Source organism: Filicampus tigris, chromosome 18 (assembly GCF_054856515.1).
Source record: "Filicampus tigris isolate MCC_2025a chromosome 18, RoL_Ftig_1.0, whole genome shotgun sequence".
NCBI lineage: Eukaryota > Metazoa > Chordata > Actinopteri > Syngnathiformes > Syngnathidae > Filicampus > Filicampus tigris.
This window is the reverse complement of record NC_141234.1, coordinates 13062258-13082500: the sequence shown is the minus strand read 5'-3', so window position 1 is coordinate 13082500 and position 20243 is coordinate 13062258. Positions and strand designations below refer to the sequence as shown.

At 42.7% G+C, this 20243-nt stretch overlaps 1 pseudogene; it reads left to right on the top strand.

Moving 5' to 3' along the window:
• The first annotated feature begins 15828 nt into the window (after positions 1-15828).
• Positions 15829-19445, top strand: LOC147132616 (semaphorin-4E-like; annotated as a pseudogene).
• Positions 19446-20243: the final 798 nt, after the last annotated feature.

The following is a 20243-nucleotide window of genomic DNA, read 5'->3' as shown; positions in this document are numbered from 1 at the left end:
AAGTAGCCTACAATTAGCATAATGAGCGCACATTTGGCACATATTCCAAACAAATAGATCTTGCTGATCTCATCTTATCAGATAATTATCAGGCTCATGGTTGATTTCATTGTTTGTGTCACAATGTGCACAAACAGTCAAATTGTCAAAATTAGTCAAAAAGACAATTCCGTGAACACATATGAATTCCTTGAAACATTTGATAAATGTTCATGGAATAGAGCTACTACCTGCACCGTACCCTCCGTTCCTCAATTCAATCGAGGAGGTTTTTTTTCCCATTTGGTGGAGAGTGTATGAACATTGGGCTCATAACCAGAAGTCCATGCTTCCTGCAATGAATGTTGCATGTGAGGACATCACAGGGGACAAGTGTAGGGGATGGGTTGAGACATTTGCTCCGTTTCTTCCCTCGCTGCATTGCAACGGCAAATTATTTTCAGTTTTATACAGTACATAATTCTTGACCTCTGCCAAAGTGACAAAATATCAAGGCATTTTGGCTTGTCGTACTTTCACAATGCCAAAATTTGGGGAGAGATGTGAGCTTTTGCTAGTGAGCTATAATGTGGTGCAGAACGCTCGGACTGTTTGGCCGAATGATCTTTACAGTTTCAAGAATTTCATTTCAGTTTCAAGAAATGAGCCAAACTAGCAGTGAAAAACTGTAAATCGGTTATGCAAGAAAGAGCAGGTCTTGCCCTTGATAAATAAAATCACTTGTAAACCGATATACACACTGTAAAATATAGTCAGATAAAGAATGAGAGCAAACTTTGTTTTTTTTTTACTTATATACATAAAGTTCATTTTACTCATATGCAGAACCTACTGTATGCAAGTATCAGTTTCTCTGATTTTGCGATTTATAGGTATTGTGTCTGGGTAAAATCAACTCTACTTGTTTCATAAAATGAATGAATGAATGAATAAATAAAATAGCAACCACCACCAGGCAAAAAAATCCAGTCATTTTGCCATCCCACCCACAGAACTGTGCGTGTGTGTGTATTCAGGACACTTGCACTCTTAAGACAATCATGACACATATTTTTAATCATCATCTACATCATCTTATACATGTCGTGTGTTTGCAGTTTAACACCACCAATTGATAAACTGCTTCACCAGACGAGTCGTGCATTTTATAATCAGTCATTTACTGACATCTAGTGAGGGAATAAAATACTGCAGGACCTATTTCTCCACATTTCAGTAGTTTTCCCACACTTAAAAACTGTGGTCTAAGTGTAATGTACTTACTATACATTGTTATTACTACAGCAGCTCAAGCTTATCTAGCACATTCATGACAATTTTGCCTTGACGTTTAAAGCACAGTTATTGATAATGTAAGCTGATACATCATCTTTGGTGTCGGAAAAATACTAAGCTGAGAGTTGGCCAGGTCAGAAAGTCGGCAATTCAAATTAAAGCAGTTATCTGTCGTCACAGAACAACAACCCCCTCTCTCACTCATACAGCTTTTAAATGAACAATGCGCATCCACTTCATGTTTATTACTTAAATACTGTACCAACATTACAAATTGTCTTCTCTTTTTGTAAACAAACTCATTTTACTGGCCTGTGATTTCAAAACTAGTTATTCATCAATTTGCTCAACAAGATTAGCAGTGTTTGAAAATTGATTAATGAGGCCATCATATATTTACTTGGTCTTCAGAGTCATAACGGCCTTCTGAAAGAAACCTTGTCTACGATGAGGCCTGCAAAAAAAAAGATTCCTTTTTCCAAGCTATTCAAAAAGATACCCTTTTTCCACCCGTTTTTGTCCATCTCAGGGTGCGGCCATTTTGCCACTTGCTGTCGACTGAAAATGACATAACAGTTGCGCAGGGCTCAGATAACGACCAATCATGGCTCAGCTTCAGAAAACAGGTGAGCCGTGATTGGTCATAACCTGCAACTGTGATGTCACTTTCAATCGACAGCAGTGACAAAATGGCCTCCCCTTGAGATGGCTAAAAATGGGTGGATTTTGCTGCTTAATTCATATTCCACAAATTCAATCAGAAGTCCGTGTTTAACTCATTCACTGCTAGACATTTTCAGACTCTCTTTTACCATAACGTTTGAAAAGAATTGCATTCCTGGGATTGAATGGCTGGACTGTGAAAAGACAAGTAATTTCGTCAATAGCTGTCAATGAGTTAAACTCGTGGAGGTACATACTGTAGAACATATTATTGTAAAGACAATTTTAGGGTTGACTTCGCCTTTAAGGAAGGACTTCTGGCGGGCCCGAGATGAAGGTGTGGCCTTGGAGGACTTCCAAGTGATTTCGGCATTCGGGAGGAATAAAAACTTTAGGGCAGGGGTGTCAAAGTAAACATTTTGCGACAAGCCGAGGGCCGGACTGATAGAATATTCATTGAAATTTTTTTAAATGTCCAGATTGGATCGGGTCCTCCACGCCTGCTGATGATGTCACACTTCATTTTTCTGAAATATATTTCTTTGCCTCTATGTTTGTCACCCCCCTGGCTGTTGTTTTTTTTATGTTCGGTGTTCCTAAATAAAAAATAAAGTACATTACTGCTACTTTTGCGAGGCAGCTCGTACGTCACCTCCGCTTATGACCCGGGAAGCACTATATCGAAACTCAATGAATTTATCAAATGCCAACAATTGCTGATAATAAAACAACGTGAGATTTCTAACATGAAGTATTTCTTAATAAAGCGTGTTTTACCTCGAATAACTTTTCACCACAATCCGATTCTGAAAGCCACGAAAAGTGACGTGAAGTCTTGAGACGACCGAAGGACGATCCTCACAAAAGTAGCGGTAATGTTCGTTATAACAACAGCCAGGAGGTGGCAAACATAGACGCTGTCATGTTTTGCTCTAGGCGTGCTCTTACAGCCCAGCTGGAGGGGGGCGTTCCCTTCAGCTGCGCACCTGTGGTGTATCATAATCAGCTAGGTTTAAAAGGACACTGTTCACCACCACATCTTGTCGGATTAGTGACTTTGCTCGCTTCACAGCCCAAGCTCTATTTTCTAGACGTCACGTTCTCGTATCTTGTTCTCGATTTTTCCGGTAAGGTTTTGTTGTATAAAGGTTTTGTTCCTCGCCATTTTGTGTGCGCTTTGTGTTTCGTGTTATTGGTTTTTTTTGCAATCTCGTTTTGTTTTCGGTTGTCAATATTTCCTTGCCTTGTGTGAGCGTTTTGTGTTCTTTATTTGATGTTCCCTGGCCTTGTTTTCGCCAGCGTCCTTTGTTCATACTTTGTCGGTCATTTTTGATTTTGTAATTAAATATTTTTCTGTTCGACGCTTTTGTCTAATTCTGCGTTTTTGGGATCCACATTTTTTCCTGTCGGCTTTTGTGGGACTTGACAGATACAAAGAAATATATTCCAGAAATAGTGTAACGAATTGGGTTATCTGTGTTGTGGTCGAATTTGTGTCTTGCCAAGTTATGTGGTTTCCGAGGTTAAGTAATGCAACGTGCGGCTCGCTGGATGGGAGGGCATGTGAGCGAGAGTAGCGGAGGACGAAGAGGAGAGCTTGACTGAACGGATGTCGTATTCTATTGGCGTCGGCTGCCGCCCACAGTAGTCGATTGGACTAAGAAAAACGTGATAAATTACGTCTGTGTTCTTGGAAGACTCTACAATATATTTAAAAGCGTGACATCATCAGCAGGCGCGAAGGACCCAATCACTTCTGCTACCCACACCGGCTTGCTGCGGGCCAGATCTAATAACAAAACAATACCTTCCCAGGGGCCGTAGAAAACCTTCTCGCAGGCCGGATGTGGCACGCGAGCCTTGACCTTGACATTTGTGCTTTAGGGGTTTGGGGCTTCCGATTTGGGATGAGAGGAAATTGTTACCTTCAGTCAGTCAGTCGTATCAGCCCCAAACCGTGGTAAGGGGCAAACTGACTGGAGTCAGCGTGGTGGACAAAGACAACGAGGCGTCAAGTATCTTAGCAATCGTGGTTCTATTTTTATTCTTTTTAATCTCCTCCTTTTCTCCCCTACACCACCACTTTTCTTCCGGGGTTTTCTCCCGCCACCAGCACACGTCTCACGCCACGTAGCTGCCTCAGGCTATGCCTGTAACACTTCCCCCACTCCGGATGATGATAAAACCCTTAACATCACTCCAGGACAATACTACACTACTTGCATTACTTCCCATTCACACAGCAACATACCCCAACACAATGTATCATGCATAAGACCCATAAACAACCTTTTTTTTTTTAATTTTAATTTTTTTAAGAACAGTGCAAAATCGCTACAAATTTGCTGGAACTCTTTTGCTTAATAACATAGCGTTAACAAACCAGAACTCGTTTTTTTTTTTTTTTTTTTAAATATATATCTGAGTAGGGCAGTGATCCGCCTGCACCCTACATCAGGCAACTTCAACAAGTTAGTAACTGACCCAGTCGCCAAAGTATGTTGGGGGTCGGTGGACCCTCCGTGGCACCTGCAAACGTGCTGAAGATGAGTCACAGCCTGATTGCTGGGGGAGAGTGCGGTTCCCGTCTCATCCAATTGAGGGGGAGCACCACGTCCAGAAGAAGGCCTGCTGTTCCCTGCTGCAGGCAGTGATGAGTCGATGTGGCTTGAAGTAGCCCCTACCGAGACAAGATCCTCTGCGTCCGATGGTGTGTCCCATAGGTCGAGGGGACCGGCATCAGGAACAGTTGAGTCTGGGTCAAGTGGAGGGGACTGCACCTCAACCGGAACCCAGGAGTTGGCATCCTGATGGGCCCAACTGCTGTCAAGCGTTGTTCGGGAATGGTAAGGCTTCAACTTGTCGTGGTGAACCACCTTGGCGCCGGATCGCAGACTTTTTTTTTATCATGTAAACCAGGTCATCTAACACGCCCACCACAAAGTAGGGGCCTTCGTAAGCATGTAAGAACTTTCTCACTTTATTCTTCACTCTTTCTTTCCCTTTGACCAGGTGCCACACTGCATCCCCAATTTTATATTGGCCTCAGCAAATGTTCTTATCATATTGCCTCTTAGCTTGTTCACTTGACCTTCCTAGCACGTCACGCGCTAGTTGGTGGGAAAGCTCCAATCGCTCTCTGAGCTGCATGACATACTCGGGTGGTATGTTATCAACGTCGTCTGGTGGTGGACCGACTACAGAGTCAATTGGTTCAGTTATTTCATGCCCAAAGAGCATCATATTCGGGGTTAGTCCAGCGGAGCTCTGTCTGGTCACCGCATACGGAATCATCAAGTCCCAGTCCCAGTGGCAGCGCTCTGCAGTGGTGGCCAGGGTCTTCTGCAAGGTGGCATTGAAACGCTCTACCTGGCCATCCGACTGGGGATGGAATGAAGCAGTGCGGGTCTTCTCAATTCCCAACAGTTCACACATTCTTTGAAAAACTCCTGTCTCAAAATTGGTGCCTTGGTCACTGTATAGGCTATGGGGAGCACCGTACCTACACTCCCACTCAGTTGCTATCTTTTCAGCAACAGTTGTTGCTTGTTCATCGGGGACCGGGTAGGCCTCCACACACTTGCTGAAGTAGTCCTGTATGACCAGTATGTAGCGGTTATGTCTCTCTGTCTCATTCAGCGGTCCCATCAACTCAACTGCCACTCTCTCCGTGGGTGAACCCACCCGCACGGTTCCCATAGCAGCTTGAGGTGTTTTCTTTGGCCGGGCCTTAGCAGCGCAGCTCGTGCAAGTGCGGCACCACAAGGTAACATCATCTTTCATGTTGTACCAATAGAACCTGGTCTGGAGTCTGGCCAGGGTCCTCTCCACCCGAAAATGACCACCTACCGGGCCATCGTGCATCTGCTCCATGAGGCAATTTCGAAATGTGCGGGACAGCAAAGTCTGAGAATGGAACTCCTTCCCATCGGGACTGTAATACTTCATCACAACCCCATCTTTCAGATAGTCTCTTCCATTGCATCCAGTATGCTTTGGTGGCTGGGCCATGTTGAGCTATGTCAGTCCAAGGTGGTTGACCGTTCCCCTATTCTAACCACATCTTTAATGGGGTAATGTCTGTGTCTGCGCTTTGCTCATCGACTAATTGTTCTGGGGTCCAACCACTGAACAGGTTGGCAGGTGATTGCTCGCTCACACGGTGGACACTTGGGCAAGATTGAATGTGACCATTTGTGTGCGGGGGACTTGACATCGGTATCATGCTTGCTTCGGGGGTCAACACATTTCTATTATCCTCAACTACCCCCACTAGGGAATGCAGTGTATGTACCCCACCACCTGTGGTACCTGCTGGACTGCACTGCATCGCATCACCCTGAGAATGATCTCCCAACACAGGCTCCTGCATCGCACACGGGCAAGAAGAACGGCAGGGTCTTCTAGAGAGCGCATCTGCGGTTTGATGGTTCTTGCCAGGTCGATGGAGCACCTGAAAATCATATTCCGCTAATTTCTCTAACCATCGCGCAAGTTGGCCTTAAGGCTCTCGTAGTCGAGTCAACCATCGTAAACTACTGTGATCTGTGCGAACCTTGAATGGCCTTCCTCGTGAACTCAACCACAGCCAAAGGTTCGCGTCTAGTAGTGCAATAGTTTTGCTCAGTGACGGACAACCTCCTACTGCCATAGGCCAGAACCCTCTCCACCCCACCCTGAACTTTGGAGAGGACTGCACCGATACCCCAATCGCTAGCATCGGGGTCAAGGAACATTTGCAAGTGCACCACTGTCGAGAGGGTACCCTAAGATGGGCGCTGAGGTCAACCGTCACTTTAGTTCCGCAAATGCTCTTTGACACTCGTTAGTCCAGTTGAATCGTGCATATTTCTTGGTTAACTCATGAAGCGGTCTAGCTATGGTGGAAAAATTTTCCACAAAACGCCTGTAGTAGGAAGCCAAGACAACAAACTGGCGCACCTCTGAGATGTTTTCCGGCGGGGCCACTCTACTACCTTCTGAATCTTTTGGGGGTCAGTAGCAACACCCTGAGCGGACACCACATGACCAAAGTAAGTCACCTTCTCCCGGAAAAGACAACATTTCGAGGGTTTCAATTTAAGGTTGGAATGACGCAATCTGCCAAACACTTGATTCAGACGCTCTAGCATTTCAGTACAGTCTTTACCGAGAACAATGATGTCATCGAGGTAGACTAAACAGGTCTCCTATTGCAACCCAACCAACACCCGGTCCATCAACCTTTGAAATGTAGCCGGTGCATTGCAGGGACCAAACGGCATCACGTTCTACTCAAACAGACCCTTGCGAGTACAAAACGCTGTGGCTTTACGGGCCTGCGGATTCATTTCCACCTGCCAGTATCCAGAAGTCAAATCCAGGGTGCTGAAGTATTTGGCCGTACACAAGGTGTCCAGGGTGTCCTGGATACGTGGCAGAGGATATGTGTCCTTAAGAGTACGCTCATTCAAAGGTCTATAGTCTACGCACATCCTTGGGGTCTCATCCTTCTTTCTTACCATCACAATTGGTGCAGCCCAACTGCTGTTGCTGGGTTGAGCCACACCAACAGCCAAACTCTGCTGTAATTGCCGATCAGCAGCAGCCTGTTTCTCACTTGCCATCCTACGCGGAGGTTGTTTTACGGGGGGACCCGGCGTGGTTAAAATGTCTTGCTGAACTAGGTTGGTACGACCTAAATCATTCGGACCCGTGGAGAAAACATCTCCGTGAGACTGTAACAAATGTGCCAGCCTAAGACGATCAGACACACAGAGGTTGACCCAGCTCTCAGAGTACAACGCTTGTAAGCGAACGGGCACTGTCGAAAATCTAATGTTTGATAACTCTGTTTGTGCCACTGACGGCTGTGGTCCAACCTTCTCCAATACCTCGGCTGGCTGCAGGACTCCATCCACCGCCCCCCTTTATAGAGTGAGTGGCTCAGCGCCCGGGTTGAAAACTCTAATGAGCACGGTTGCTGAGTTCCTCGGCCGTACCACTGCCCGAGCCACTAGAACCTGATGCTTCTCGACAAAGCCTTTGGTTGGGGTCATCATCATATCACCCATTCCTACATGGCGACGGCTAATTACTCCCAGGACCACAAACTCGCAGTCGGATGCTGACATCATGCTGCGGGCTACTCGAACAATGTAGGTCTGGACTTTGCGGCTCGGGTTACAGCGTGGCACACTCTCACCAAAAAGAATAGCCTCTCGACAGCCATTGTTCAGCTGCGCCTCAGCTTGCTGTAGGAAAGGATGCCCGAGGATAGCTTCAGTTCTATCTGTGGTATTAGCCACAACAAAATTTACATTAACGGTTTTTGTACCAACATTCACAAGCAGGTCTGCCTCGCTCAAGACAGCTACAGCATCAGGACCGATGCCCTGCAAAACCTGAGCCCTAGAGGGCCGCATCTGTGGTTTGCATTCGGGAGGGATAGCGTTGTAAAGGCGAAGCATTAACACATTTCTCCGAGGGCCTGAATCTAGGACAGCACGCATTTCTATCCCGTGAATTTCTATTTAAACACTCATCTCGTCCTCTGTGTCTTTTACGTCTCTAACTATTGTAACAGAGTCAGGTGATGGGGTCACACCAAAACTTAGGGAAGTGTTTTTGGGCTGACGAGGCGAAGGGCAGTTTTTCTGTATATGTCCTACGCCACCGTAGTTGTGACACACAGCCCTCACACGGTTCCCCTTTACACTCTCAACCTTAACGGGCTGCAGGTTGCGGGGAGGTGGTAGCTGGACAAAAGAATGGTCCGTCACCCCCACTGATCCCTGACCTACCGCCAAGAAAGTGTCCTCCCGTACCATTGCTGCTCTGATGCGCCGCTCTGCTGAGGCTTGGGAACAATGAATGGCGAACTACAGTCAAGATGTTTGTTCTTGCTGCTAGCGCCAAAGCGACCCGCGTCGGTGGCGTTCACCCGGTCCGCGGCGTTCACCCGGTCCGCGGCGGTCCCAACAGTCTCAATTATGTCCATCAAGAATGGATTAATGGCAGAGAATGTTCGCCGAACCGCTTCCCGTAGTTTCCCCGCTGCAGTCTGGTGTCTCCAACACCAGCACTTTTCTTCCGGGTTTTGTCACGCCACGTAGCTGCCTCAGGCTATGCCTGTAACAAAATACAAAAAACTTGATTTATGCTATTACACATTGATGTTACAAATTCTATATTGGGGAAACAAAAAATGCACTAATCACAAGATTAAAATGGCATCTTTACCAAAGCAGCTTTGTGTACATTTTCAGATGCACAATATACCCAATTTTAAAATAGAAGATCTACAAACCAGAGCAAGCTGGACAAAAATAGAAAGGCATAAGGCTGAAAGCTCATGGATAAGACTATAAGACAAGACAATATAAGACAATAAGTTGAAAAGCATTGAACCATCTGGTCTTAATGAAAAATATTCATTTGAGGTTAATGTTAGAATAATTGTACATAATTTATCCCATATTTACTCTTATGGTTTTCAAAGCATTTATTCAACAGTATAAACTTGTTTGTGTCATGTACGTTGAAGTTGTCTGTGAAGAAAGCAGAGCATGCCTCAAGCTGCAGGTACATATAGGACATTTTGCCTTTATCTCAAGAAAGATTTCATGTCTCTAAATTACTTTATTGCAGTGGTCTGTTTTAACACTTTGTGTTTGTTATTTTCAAAGCAAGCATTCCATTCTGTGATTTATTTTTCCCAACTGTATAGAGCAAATGTCAATGGAACCAGAAACCACCCTTTTGTAAATAAAAAGAGAGGCAACGACAGTGTGTTCAAAGCGGTCACATCTCTGAAGGTTCTCCTCGCGAGCAAAAAGAGTTGAACTCTCGTCTTCTTTTCTTGTGTTCTGTTTTATTTAATGTTTTAGGTTGCCTAGAACCTGACAGTTAAATACCCCCTCCTGCTGGTGAAAAAGAGCCAGTCAATTTCTCAAATGAGAACAACCACAGATTTTCAAGGGGTCAATTTCTTTCCCCTTCGTTACAAAAATCTTTTTTACTCTACCATGTTTTGTTTTTTTTTCAACTTAATTTTAATGTGTCATGTTCCACACCGCTTATCCTATACAGGGTCGCGGGGAAGTGCTGGAGCCCATCTGACTAAAGGACCGAAAGGAGGACTACACCCTGGACTGGTCGCTAGCCAGTCGCAGGGCACACACAGACACCGTCACAGAGCGGGTACCGATCCCACGCTCCCTGCGCACAACTCAGGCGTGTGTACCACTACACCATCAATGATTTCCATTTAATTTTAATAATACATGTTGATATTTTTTATTTTGCTTCTGTAGGGTTGTGCTCTTGCCAAAGTTTGTTTTTGTAAAATCATGTTTTGAGCTAATGCATGATTTGCTTGCACTTGTGACGAATGTCCTACATTACGGACTCATAAGGCTCATAAGTAACAGATGCATTTAACTTTTTAAGGATGGAGGAGCCTGAATTGGAATAAAAGGCTGTAATTTAGGACACACAGTGTAATGAATAAGTATTAAGAGCCACACTTAATACTTATTAGTTAAACTTACCTTTTTAAGACCGTTGAAATAAGAAAACTTACTTATGGGGACGTCATTCATATACTTACTAGGGTGTCCATCGCTCCACAAAAGACGATCTGAAAACCATTTTCGATACATGGGTTGCGAACCGATTCAAAGACGGTTTGATATGAAAGTGGAACGATTCGATTCGGTTCGACTTAGTGGGATTATGATTGGATTTGATATTATACGGCTCAGTTCGAGAGGGTATGATGCAATGACTGTTGTCATTTTACATATATTTGAAGGAACGTGTCAGTACTGCAAATGTGCCATTTCCTTCAAAGATACGATAATTTATTCTCAAAAGAACAAAACAAAGCAAACAAAGCACATGAAAAATTCAAAAGCACTAATTTAACAAAGTCCAAAAACAAATGTGAGACCGAAAGTAACAAACAAAGGGCATGGACTCATCATGACAAGCAAACAATGAATAGACAAGAAACCAGGGAACATAATACAAGCAAATTGACAACAAGAAAGAAAACAAGACATAACATTAAACAAATGTATTCAAAGCAATATTAAAGAACACAAATACAGATCGGGACAATAGCAAATACAAATACATTTTGCTAATCTTAACTGACCTGAAAAAAAAAGAAAGTTTTGGTCTGATTTCATGTCATTCAGTGACAAATAAAGTGTCATGTCCTGCTGGAAAAGGCAAATAAAACAATCTCTGACCTAAGAAGGGATATTCGTCGTCTCTCAGAGGAGCTCCATGAGAAGGAATCGGTCATCTCTTGCTTCGCGACCCGTTTCCCCGAACTCTCCGCGGTGGTCATGAGGAGGCGCGCTCGTGAAATCCTGTCGGCGACAATGACGGCTGAGGCGGCTGGCCTCTCGGACACGGCGAGGTGGGATCCAATTGCCTGCCCGGGGCCATCCTGCTCGACACCGCTGCAGAGTGACACCTGGGTCAAGGTGGTGTCCCGCGGCCGGAGGGCCGGGGAGCCACCCCACCGCCCCCAACTGGTCCTGGGGAATCGGTTCGCCGCCCTGGCGAGTGAGTCTCCTGTTCCCATCACTGCACTACAGCAGTCGGAGACACCGACTGCTGTGTCCGACGCTGGGGCTGTGCTCCCAGGGGCTCCCTCGGATTCCCCGCCACCCACGGCGACGACCTCGGCCGGGAACCCCATGTTGGGCGGGTCCGCCGGTGACACGGCCGTCCACTCACGCGTCGGGCTGCTCCGGGACGCGGTGTCCCGGTACAAGGGTGGTCGTCATCACCAGCATCATCGGCGACACTCATCGGTGTCATCCACCGTCTTCACTCGGCCTCGGCGGAGCCATCCTGGACAGTGGGGTCGTGAATCTCCCGCCGGTGGTGAGTCCCTTGGCGTTCCCTCCTCACGTCACCCACCGACCACCGTTATCATTGGCGACAGCACCATTAGACGTACTCACTATCCCGGCTGCGTCACCCACTGTTTTCCCGGAGCGAAAGTCATGGACATAGTTAACATCCTGCCGGGTGTTCTTGACTCTCTGCCATCATCCATTACCCGGCTCATCGTTCACGTTGGGACAAACGAGACAATACGCCGACAGTCTGAGCAGACGAAGAGAGACTTTCACGCCCTCTTTGCCTTGTTAAGAACCTGCGGTCTGTCGGTCTGGGTGAGTGGCATTTTGCCGGCATTGTCTCGCGGAGCCGAGCGCTTCAGCCGCCTTTTAAGATTGAACACGTGGCTCCTACGCACTTGTGGCCACCTTGACTTTGCTTTTATTGACAATTTTAACCTATTCTGGAATCGCCCGTCTTTTTACCAGCCGGATGGTGTTCATCCGAACTCTCTTGGTAGCAAGATTTTAGCCGCTAACATCCACCATGTCGTAACCAATTCCACTCCCAGCTGACTCTTGTTTACCAATCATATTTCTTCTTCTACTCATAAACGCTGCAATGACAATGTCACTACCATCACTTACAGGCCAATACCAGCTGCTCACAGTACCACCACCCTCACTAGCTCCCCCTGCAGGCCCTCATTATCATTACCACTATCGGACAACTTTCCCATTGAAACCATCACCGGCAGACGCTTCCCTTGCACACACAAACAACGTGGTTTTAACAGTGGTAATCTAGTATATGTTAATACTGCTCATTCGTACCACCATGAGCGCACGTCCAGCACAATAATTAATCTGGCCGTGCTGAACGTGCGCTCCCTTTTAAACAAAACTTTTATCATAAACGACCTGATTTTAGACAATAATTTACATGGTATACTTTTGTCTGAGACATGGCTTGGTACAGATGCTCCAGTTGCTCTCAACGAGGCTTGTCCACCGAATTTTAACTTTTTATTTTCTACAAGGGATGGCAAAAGAGGAGGCGGGACTGCATCAATTTTTATTAATACTCTTTTATCAAAGGAGATCATTTTTAGCAGCTATTTATCGTTTGAACACCATGCCTTTGTTTTTAGCAGTCCCCCTATTCTCTGCATTACCGTCTATAGACCTCCCCATCATTCCACTTCTTTTATTACAGAATTTTCAGAATTCTTATCCATTTTATATTCCAGTTATAACAGGATATTAATAACTGGCGATTTTAATATACACATGGACAACATCTCGGACCCACTATCCAGAGATTTTTCAAACCTTTTAAACTGCTTGGATTTTAAACAGCACGTCTTGCAGCCAACTCACAACAGAGGACACACCCTGGATTTGGTTATAACCTATGGCTTGTCTGCTGGTGTGTCCTCTGTTGTTGACTTGGCAGTGTCAGACCACTACTGTGTCTATTTTAACATCGCCAGTTTTAACCATCTAGCAGTCCCGGTCAGAACAGTGAAGAAACGCTACCTATCTTCTGAGGTGACTGCAAATTTTATCGAGATCTTAAAAAACACTCCTGCTGACATTTTACCTGCACCCTGTGATCTTATTGTTGACAATTTTAACCTACATCTTAAATCATCATTAGATTCAGTAGCTCCACTTTTAATTAAAACAACAAAAACAAAGACTGTACCCCCGTGGAGAAACAATGTTATCAAAATATCAAAGAGAAAATGCAGGAGTGCAGAGAGGAGGTGGAGAAAAAGTAAACTTACAGTACACTATGAAATTTTATGCGAACAACTGAAATCCTACAATAAAACAGTAAAACTGGCAAGATCTTCCTATTTCTCAAACCTCATTACAGTCAATAAAAACAACCCCAGGGTTCTCTTCTCCACCTTTGAACTTTTAACTAGTTCTGATTTTAATAAGTCCCCACAGAGACCAACAGATGCTCTCTGTGAGGACTTTGCAGACCACTTCAGAAGTAAAATCGATGACATAAGATCCAGTCTTTTAGCCCGTCAAAACACAAGTTTTGATAAACCCGGACAATCATATTTACATGAGGAAACACTGGAAAGTTTTGCCCTAGTTGATGCAAGGACACTTGTTCGAGTTTTCTCCCAGGTAAACCCAACAACCTGCCTTTTGGATCCAATTCCCACGTTTCTTTTTAAGACATTTTATGGATTTTTTGAAGAACAAATTTTAAATATAGTCAATTGCTCTCTTCAGACAGGCGTCTTCCCCGCTGCCTTTAAAACGGCGGTGGTGAAGCCCCTTCTGAAGAAGAGCGGTTCTGACCCGAGCGTTTTTAATAACTACAGACCCGTATCCAACTTACCGTTTTTAAGTAAGATTTTAGAAAAACTGTTTTTCATCCAGTTGAATCATTTTTTAAATACAAATAATATTTTGGAGAAATATCAATCTGGTTTTAGGATGAACCACAGTACGGAGACTGCTCTTTTAAGGATCTTAAATGATATTAGGTGCACTGCAGACGTGAGAAAACTCACAGTCTTGGTGCTACTGGATCTAAGCGCTGCTTTTGATACAGTAGATCACCAAATTTTATTAAATAGACTTAAAAATCTAGTGGGCATCTCTGGTACTGTTTTTGACTGGTTTTATTCCTATCTCACAGACCGATATTTCTTTGTAAGTATGGATACTTGTTCCTCTAAAACTCATGAAATTAAATGTGGGGTTCCTCAAGGTTCGATTTTAGGCCCCCTACTTTTTAATCTTTATATGCTTCCCCTCGGGGATGTCATCAGGGGACACGGCATCAGCTTTCACAGCTATGCTGATGACACGCAGCTGTATATTGCCGTGTCTCCTGATGACACAGGACCCATTGATACCCTTTTAAATTGCATTTTAGATATCAAGTCATGGATGGCAGATAATTTCCTACAGCTCAATCAGGACAAGACTGAGGTTTTAGTCATCGGTCCTGAAGGTCAGAGAGAGAAGCTTTTACCAAAACTACACATTTTTAATCCCTCACATTGTGTGAAGAACCTTGGCGTCATTTTTGACTCTGAGCTCAGTTTTATTCCTCATATTAAAAATGTAACCAAGATTGGTTTTTATCAACTTAAGAATATCGCCAGAGTCCGCCCGTTTCTCTCTCAGGCTAACACGGAAGTGCTGATGCATGCCTTTATTTCCTGTCGTTTAGATTACTGTAATGCCCTGCTCTCTGGCCTCCCGAAAAAGAGCATTTCACCACTGCAACTACTGCAGAATTCAGCCGCTCGGGTGCTGACGAGAACCAGAGGGCGGGAGCACATTACGCCAGTTTTGAAATTGCTGCATTGGCTCCCTGTGTGTTTCAGGATCGATTTTAAAGTACTTTTATTAGTTTATAAATGTGTTAATGGTCTTGGGCCATCTTATTTATCTGATTTGCTTTTATCATACCAGCCCTCGCGAATCCTGAGGTCCTCTGGCGCCGGCCTTTTATTTATTCCAAGGGTGAGGACCAAAATGCATGGCGAGGCTGCATTCAGCCGTTTTGGTCTTCACCTTTGGAATAGCCTGCCAGAGGACGTCAGGTCTGCAGAGACTGTTGATATTTTTAAGAGGAAGCTCAAGACACACCTTTTTAGTTTGGCTTTCAACAACTTTTAAATAATTTATCTTTTCTTTTGATTGAAGATAATTCTATGTTTTGCTTTGAATGTTTTAAAGCACTTTGAGTTGCATTTTTATGTATGAAAAGTGCTATATAAATAAAATGTGATTGATGTAAATTTCTTATGTCAACTAAGTTTCCCGAAGCAAGTCCTAAAATGGGCAACTTCTATTTTGTCATCATCTCTCCATGGTACACAAAATGCTCCATGTAAACTGCAGTCATTGATGAAAGCATTTCAAAGATTTACTTTATAGTGCGACATCATTAATACTGATTGGATGCTAGGATAAAGAAATTAAAGGGGGCCTTATTAAAGCTTCTGCTCGCTTGTCATACTGTCTATCTACTTCCAGGAGACTGAGGAGCAACCAATGACGCTTAAAGATGTCTCCTGTGTCAATGCTGAGGATTGTCTGCGGACTGATTCTCTCTGCCTCGTTTTGTGAACCCTCAGCCTGTTGTACCACGAAACATTATTCTGTATCCGGTAAGTCTTGGTACTCTATAATTTGTTGTGATCAGTTGTCGTGTAAATTATGAGAATTATTGGTTTAAATGTTTCAGGTTTTAAACAAGGTTATTGGTGGCAAAAGTATCCTCACTCGTGTAAAGGTAGCCTACATACTGAGGTAAAAAAAGACTGTAAAAATTGAAGTGTTGTATTGATTATAAGCCTAAAGTAAAATAATGCAGACTGTGATGTACTTCGGAACATTTTTTTTCAAGCATTTTTTGTCATACCTTTGATATAATTTACCACTTTGATGGTATATCCAAGTGGGAAATTATTTCGCCACATGTTGTCAAATAAAGGCATTGTGAGATTTTTTTTTTAAAATGGCACAGGTAACGTGTTCAAAAGCAGTAGGACTAAGTAAAAACCTATCACTTTGACTTGTAATATTATATTCATACTATATTATGTAATACATATTTGATCTTAACTTAGATCTTTCTTCATAGCGTCGCCAGCAGCAGAGGTTGAAAAAAAGTAACTAGCCTATTTTGAAAAAGTAATAGAAAGTACTGTATCAACAATAGTTTTTGGAGATATTGGCGGTCATTTGGACAATTTTTTGCTTTACTGAAATTTGGTGACTATATAATATCATGACTTTGAAACCACGCAATAGTCGCCCACTAGATTAATTACCACTTGACACAAACAAAGCCACGTGTTACAGTTTACATGTTCAGTATTGATTTCTTTTTTGGAGTGAATACAAACAATAAAAAAAATGGATTTGAAAAAAATAACACAAGTTACATCTTGAAAATGAGTAGGAATAGGTAAAAACAAATTGGTCCTTTGACTTACATCTTTCTTCATAGTGTCAACAGCCGCACAGGTTGAACCAATTTTGCCATTTTGTCACATCTGTCGACTGAAAATGACATCACAGTGCCATAGTGAAACTAGGTGTATAATTGAGACCTATTGAAATACATAAAAAAATTCACCCAATAAAATTCTTCAAAAAAGCGATAATATTCAAAATTAGTTTTCTATTAATAACAGGGAAAATAGGCGGAAAAACCTTTCCCCCAAAATTGAAAATACTAGGGGAAAAAACTGAACAAAATGAAAGAGATATGCAAAATCTGCAGGTGGCAAATCGCTCGTACACTGTACTGCAAATTTGTATCTCTGTATTATGGTGCCCCCAGGTGGCCAATGCGCACACACCAGAACCAGCAACACAATGTCAATTGAATTGAAGCAAACTGTTCATTCTTTATATTCTATTTATTAATGTCACTGTAGGCTGAGTTGTCAGTAAATTACTAATGTGCACCTACCAGAATAAAACCTTAAAGCGAAAGTCAACTCCACAAAAATTATTTGCGCGTTCACTATCATCTAACATGATTAATATAAATATATATATAAATTAACATAATTAATAGTGCGTTTGTGGAGTGTGAGTTAAGCAGTAAAATCCTCACGTTTTCAGCCATCACAAGGGGCGGTCATTTTGTCACTTCTGTCATCTGAAAATGACATCACAGTTGCTCAGGCCTCAGGTAACAACTAATCGGCTCACCTGTTTTCTCAAGCTGAGCCATGCTTGGTCAATGCCTGAGCCCTGAGCAACTGTGATGTCATTTTCAGTCGACAACAAGTAGCATAACGGCCACCACCTGTGATGGACAAAAATGGATGGATGTTCCTGTTTAAGTCAGATTCCACAAACGCAACACGAATCCGAATGCCATGTTTCGACTAGTAGGCCTGCATAGACCGGCTTATCGTACAGAAAACGTTTGCGTTCACTTCCACTTTTAAGTTCATTGACAAAGTATTTGTCATTTATTACTTCCCATTCAAGGTGTCTGCCTATGGCCCTTGGCCTGTAGGTTCCCCTCACGTGCGTTATATAGCCACAGCTGTACTTAGGTGAGAATAAAAGCCCAACAGAAATTGCTAATGGAAATGTTACGTACTGTCTGTTCAGATCTTGAAAGATTCAGCGAGGATGGGATTTCCAACTACAACGCCATGCTAATTATGGAGAATCTGGGAGTGCTGATGGTGGGAGCCAGAGATGTTATTTTTGCCCTGGACATAACGTCTCTGTCAAGATGACTGATGTGAGTGCAACGTTTTTTGTTTACATTAGATGCGACTGTATTCTTGTGTAAGATGTGTGTAAAGATTAGTATTAGTAGTATACATTCTGAAATGTAACGTACTTGAATAATGATTGAATGGTACAAAAGTGGGAATTTTTTTACTGTTAATCTTTTAAAATACCAGTTTGATAACCGCCCAAAAAAAAAGCACTTGTATACAGAAGAAGAAAAAAAAATGACTGGACACAGCCAGAATAGTCAGGACTGAAGTGACAGTAGGTCCTGGATGAGCAGAACAAAATAACAATAAAAAACAAAAACAAAGTTAACAAAAAAAGGACAATTACCTAATAACATGTTATACACAGTATGTAAGTATGTGTCTTTTCAGAATAGAGGAAGAGGTTTTGAACCAAGGAAGAAGGTGGTGTTGTTATTTTTACTGGTGCACCACAAAATCATTTTTGTAGGTAAACAAAATATATGTATTTTTTTGTTTGTGTCAGATTTTTACAAATGTCAGGATAAACTGAGATTAGTCAATTATTAAAAAAAAAAAAAAAAAAATCTCCCTTCTTCGACCCCATCTTGTGCATCTGATTTTATTTGCAAGAGACCACCACACCCGGTGAAAAACAACCAAACAAACAGAAGGTCTGGCTTTCGAGGTGTCTGTCATAGTGGACACACACCCACAATCTCATGCTGACAGTTTATCTTACTATCCCAGAATTGCACCCTAAACATAATGGAGTGTTACTAAAACATCGACTGTAAAAGTGATTTACAATACATCCAAATAAAATTTACATTTAAAACGTGAAATACAACCAAACCTACTGTTAGCATGATTGTAAACAATAGCATGATTGTAAACAATGAATTCAGCCTGTTTTAAGTCTGACATTTTTTACTTTTCAAGTACTTCAAAAAATAACTTCCAAGTTATTTTTATATGCAATATATTTGAATTGACTCATTATTGAAGTGTAAATTGCGTAGTACCTAAGTAAGTAGTACATGAAAAATCAACTTACAGAAAATAGGCATTTGCACTTAGTTACTTACTGACTTGACCAGAGAGAACAAAACGGGTGCATTTGATGTTTTGACACTTTGACAAGACAATTTGTTTTTGTTTGTGTGGATAGAGGTTACCTGGCCGACCACTGCTGAGTATTGCCGATCATATCTAGATGCGCAGGTTTGTGTAAAGTCTGAGGGCTATGTTTGTGCAGCATAGAAGTAGTATTTAGACATACTTTTACAGCTTGATCTGTTTGAGTTTTGACTCTGCTGCATGATGGCTCTAGATGCAGACCGATTGTCATAATTATATTCGGACCCTCCACAAAGTGGACGACACTAAAATGTACGTGTGTGCCTCAAATGTTCGGAATCCCCGGTGCGGCTATTTGGTGAGTTGAAAATACACACATTTGTTCAAATGTTTGAAATACATTGGCTTGCATTCATTGCAGACTGTATATATTGATAGAATAAGGAGTCGTCCGTGACTTGTCCTTACCCCCCCATTGTGTCTAAAGCAATACAGAGTTTGTGATGTCTAAAGATGTCCTAAACCTGGTATGTTTTATGATTAACCATATTAAGGCGATTCACTTTTTTGATGGCTTGTATACAAATAGTAGTTCTTTAGAATGCCTGAAACTCCAATATAGTCAGATTTTTGCCCTGACAATGTTTTCTCAACCCATCAGTTTGCAGCTAGCCAGGCGAGTATTAAACTGATAACGCATAAACGGTAGTAGTGACTAGAATAGCCACCACAGCCAGAAAGAATGAACCTTGAAGTACAGTGAGGAAAATAAGTATTTGAACACCCTGCTATATTGCAAGTTCTCCCACTTAGAAAGCATGGAGGGGTCTAAAATTTTCATCGTAGATGCATGTCTACCGTGAGAGATAATCTAAAAAGAAAAATCCAGAAATCACAATGTATGATTTTTTTTTCACAATTTGTCTGATACAGCTGCAAATCAGCATTTGAACACCTGAGAAAACCAGTGTTAAAGAGCCACTTGATTGGGCTGAACATCAACACTTATATAATAGGTCTGTATAAAAAAATTGTCAGCACTAAAATTCACCCCTCTAAAAGAATCTGTAGTGATTTATGGGCTTTTTTGTGATGGCTAAAGCCGTAAATTGGCCCACCCACTTTTGGGGTGTGTTTTTTTGTTTTTTTTTGTTCTCCATCTCAG